Consider the following 4,973-nt stretch of genomic DNA (forward strand, 5'->3'; position numbering starts at 1 on the left):
AATCACAGTTGTACGGAATGCTTGCCACTACGGGCATCTTTGCATGCCTGAACACATGGGTAACATATACATTAGCTACCTGAGGTTGTAGTGTTATTTGAGTAGAACTCGGGCGAATGAAGGGGTCAGAAGGAGTGATCAGCCAGAGAGGGAGAAAGAGTGTCTTGGCAGAGTGCGGAGCTTGCATGGAGGACGTACCGCTTATAAAAAACGTTATCGTTCATGTTAGTTCCAGTTTATTTTGAGTCATTAAAAGGTTAAATATGATTATAGAATACTTACCCGTTGATTTTTAAACATTTCATGAAGTCTATCCCCGCTATTAGATGTAAAGTAGATTTTGCAAATCCTGCACTATCACACCTTGCTCTATTGCATGGATAGTGTACCATATTATCAGAAAAGGAAGAAAAGTTTAACTTGCAAAAAAGAGCCCGAAGAAAATAAGATAAAACGGCAAATTGCCATGTAGTGGTTTATTTGAAATGCAGACAGAGTAGAGTCAAGCTATGCGTTGAGGGGAGAGTCTATTGTAAGGCCTGAAAGTTCTGAGAGAAAATTAAAATCAGTTTCCATTACCAAATTTTTAGGTAAATTGAGTTAATATGTTTTTATAAATGTGTACATTTTCGCTACGCAATAGTTATCAATTGTGTGTGATTGTTTCATGACAAAGCCATTCTTACTATTATTCTTAATAACCTCTCTTGATTTTCAGTTGCGCGGGATTAGCCGAGCGGTCTAGGGGCGCTGCAGTCAAGGACAATGCGGCTGGTCCCGACGGAGGTTCGAGTCGTCCCTCGGACGTGGGTGTGTGTGTTTGTCCTTCGGATAATTTAGGTTAAGTAGTGTGTAAGCTTAGGGACTGATGACCTTAGCAGTTAAGTCCCATAAGATTTCACACACATTTGCACACTTTTGATTTTGAGTTTCATTTAGAGACATTCAGATGCGATTCATATTTATTAAAATCACAGACCTAAAAAGTAATTCGCGTAAATATGTTAGTTGTTCAAAAGCAGAATAGCTACGGCTGTTCTAGATCAGAATCAGTGATTGGAGTTTTAAAAGTACTTGCTTTCTCGTTGCTAACGAGAGGTTTTTGGTACCCACACAGTTTCCCATAAGAAGTTTTAACTCTCTTAATTAGTTTTACCGTGTCCATTACGGCTGTTCAAGAAATATTACATGTCGAAAATCTCGTCGACCTCAATCTAGACTTGCCTTCCACGCAGCATTCGTACGAAGAAAGAGGAAGAAGACTGTGGGTGCCACGTCAGGAGAATAAGGTGCTGAGGCAAAATATGATTGTCCAAAGAATCAGCATGTGTGACTCTTACCTGCGCAGACTGTCCACCGTGGTAGCTGAGTGGTCAGCGCGACCGAAAATCATACCTAACGACCCGGATTCGATTCCCGGCTGGGTCGGAGATTTTCTCCGCTCAGGGACTGGGTGTTGTGTTGTCCTTATCATCACCAGGCGAGCGGTCTACCCGACGGGAGGATCTAGCGACACGGCATTTTCATTTACCTGTGCAGACTCAGCTGGGGCGTTGTCGTGGAACAAGTAAACTCTCTTGGTAAGCTTCCAGTGACATTTTCTTTCGAGAGCCTCCCTAACTTCGTCAGGTCCCTGAAATGACTTGTCCCTTGCGAGTGTAATGTTTTAGGACTACATAATAGCAAAGCTCTGACATCTGGTCCTAATGTGCCGTGTCGTCCTCTGCCATTGGCGTCGTCGGATGCTATACGGAGAGGCGTGCAGTCAGGGCACCACTCTATGTACCTATGTCGGCTTTCTTGACCTTGGGACCGCTACTTCTCATTCAAGAAGCTCTCCAGCTGATCTCACGAGGCTACGTGCACCTTGATTAAATCGTTGTACAAAGGAAAAATCCCCAGGTGCACCGCATAACAGTCACTCACTTTGAGCACTCAGCTACGGAGACGGATGGCAATACACCCCGGAGGTCCCAAAAAGCAGCATCACTTTAATCGATGATGTCTTCGCCTTTCTCTGAGGTGGTGGAGGCACGTGTTTCTACTGCTAGCTTTGCCCCTCTACACCGGGGCCACAGTGATGCGCTCATCACTCATCCATGGATTCGTTGTAGCATTTCCGTCGCCGCCTCGGTTCGGCTAAAGGTGGAAGGGGGGGGGGGGGGGATTCCAATTACGAATAATTTAAATTTAGAACGATCACATAGATAATGTTGGGGAAAGAGAATTAAAAATTCCGATTTATTGGCAGAACAGTACAACAGGTGTAATAAAGAGACTGCCTACAATACGCTTGCCTGTCCTCCTGTGCAGTATTGCTGCGCGGTATGCTGTCCGCATCAGATAGGATTGACGGAGGATAGCGAAAAAGTTCAAAGAAGGGTAGGTCGTTTTGTCCTATCGCGAAATAGAGGAGAAAGTGCCACGGATATGATGGGCGAGCTGGAGTGGCGATCATTAAAACAAATGCTTTTTTGTTGCGGTAGGAATTTTTCACGAAATTTCAATCACCGAGTTTCTCCTACGAATGAGAAAACATTTTGGTGGCGCCCACCTAAACAGTAAGAAACGATCATTGTAATAAAATAAGAGAAATCAGAGCTTGCACGGGAAGATTTATGTGTTCGTTTTTCCCGAACGCTGTTAGAGACTAGAAAGGTAGAGAAATAACTTGAAGGTGGTTCGTTGAACCCTCTAACAGGCGGGTAATTGTGAGCATAATATATCGTGGAAGATAGTGAAAACTGATAAATGACTGATTTCTTCCACAATCGCCTCTATAACGACAAGCCAATGTTTGAAGATTAGGGTTCTTCGTCCCCTAGGGCGTCCAGGTTTCTCACAGAGAGACAATCGTTCAGACACCTTTCGACTGTGTTGTATGATGAAGAATTGTTTCCGTAAACATCATCCACCAAAATGTGGATTATGAAGATGGCATCTGTTCTTTCGGACATGTCCGAAAGAACAGATGCCATTGTTGACCGTGCAGTTCTCTAGAATGAAATTACAATTAAATCATACCAGTAGAGAATGTGGGTCTCACGAGGAGCGTGACTGCGATAAGTCCCTGCAATCGCACTATCCTCTGTGCCCTCGGTGGCTCAGATGGATAGAGCGTCTGCCATGTAAGCAGGAGATCCCGGGTTCGAGTCCCGATCGGGGCACACATTTTCAACTGTCCCCGTTGATGTGTATCAACGCCCGTCAGCCGCTACTGGTATTGATTTAATTGTAATTATTTTTCTGCATTTTGAGGGGACCAACGCAGGAACAATTTCAAAATGTTGATTGTTCCTGCGTTGGTCCCCTCCAAATGCAGAAAAATAATTACCACGCGATACACCACTCCATCAAACGGGTTGCATTATTTTGTTTTTGCTCGAGTACTCACGTTCTACTGTACGGTGACACAACATTTTCCATACCTACGGAGATTGAGAGATTGCAGATGTGTAGCTTGAAGGAAAAAACATAAATGAAAGTTGTAACTACAATTTTTATGAATGCCCTAGTACAGCCACCTTGCTGAATGAGTGCTGGGAAGCGTATCCTGCTATCAGTGTCCGCCCTTTATTACGTTTTTTGTGAATCAGGGGACTGCTTCACGCGACCTGTCTCCGTCGTTTTCGTGGGCAGCAACTGTGCTGCTCGCTTCCTTTGCGGAGTGCCGGGGTGGAGCGGCAGCCTCGACAGCTGACGCGCCATTTGGGTTGCCTGCCAGCAGGGGCCCAGCGGTCGCCGTCACAGCGGGGCTGGGTTCCCATTGCGCCACCGGACGGCGGCGGCCGGCCGGCGTTTCTCAACAGCGAGCAGAGGCGAGGCCGGCTGCGCAACTTCCGGCCGCTGACCTTGGGGCTGCCACGGTTTCTCTCTCTCACGGCGAAGGCCTGCAATTCAGACCCGCACTGACTTAATTCGCAGCACAGTGACAGCGATCTGCTGTTGAGTAACAGCCGGCGCCGGGACCCCGCCCAGTTTTACAACATGCGGTAGCTGCTGTTACGTGTGATCGTTTGATGAAAGAAACCGAATTTTCGAATAATTCGTGGGGAGTGGAGGGTTAAAATCGTCAAAACTAATATATCGACAAATAAACTATCTGTCGTATTTAAGGCATGAATTGCAGGCTTATCTACTATAGACGAATGGCTAGGGCCTCCCGTCGAGTATCTACTGATACTCCATAATGTAAAGTCACAGGGCTGCACGGATGAGGAAAGTGTGAGAGCCCATTCTGAAAGACAGAGTAAAGATAATCGACAGTTTCAAAACCACTTGTATGTTTTCGAGTGCACAGTATGCATATTGATGCCATCGTATGTACAGCGTTTCCATAACGGAAACTCGTGTGTACAGTGTGCTGTGAACAGTTATGAACACTCGCTGTCTGGACTCCAACGGGACTGCGAAGTGTTGTTGGTGTCACCCCTTTAATTACGACAGAGTTCCACTCACAGCGCAACCTGTCTCTCTCCCTTAACCACTGATAGGGTTATAAATGAAAATGTTCTTCGTAGAATCGGAGGAGATAAGTTCACGTGGCGATCATTGATAAGAACAAGGGACAGGATGATGGGATATGTGTTAAAACATCAGGTGAAAACTTTGATGGCACTATATGCAGCTCTAGAGTGAACAAAAATGTAGGGCATTTAACTGAGGACATAGAGTGAAACTGGTACTCTGAGATGAAGAGGTTGACACAGGTGAGGAATTCGTGGCAGATCACATCAAATCAGTCACAAATCTGACGAATAATAAAAATCACTTCCTCAGTCATTACTGATTTTCACTGCAGTGTTTCTGTCAAGTAGGCATAAATAATTGTTTAAATAATTATTTAGTGACAGTTTTTGTCCTGTATTGTGAGTGCACCTTTGCAAGAATACTAGTTTATTTATTTACAGACAGACATTTATTTATAATTATTGTCAATTATCTGAGTGTGACAGAATGTTTATAATATATAT

General features: G+C 44.8%; 1 non-coding gene across 1 annotated transcript; it reads left to right on the forward strand.

Moving 5' to 3' along the window:
* The first annotated feature begins 3,092 nt into the window (after nt 1-3,092).
* Nucleotides 3,093-3,167, forward strand: Trnat-ugu (transfer RNA threonine (anticodon UGU)). Its single transcript has one exon. It is a non-coding gene; the product is annotated as a tRNA-Thr (tRNA).
* Nucleotides 3,168-4,973: the final 1,806 nt, after the last annotated feature.

The sequence above is a fragment of the Schistocerca serialis genome, chromosome 9 (assembly GCF_023864345.2).
Source record: "Schistocerca serialis cubense isolate TAMUIC-IGC-003099 chromosome 9, iqSchSeri2.2, whole genome shotgun sequence".
NCBI lineage: Eukaryota > Metazoa > Arthropoda > Insecta > Orthoptera > Acrididae > Schistocerca > Schistocerca serialis.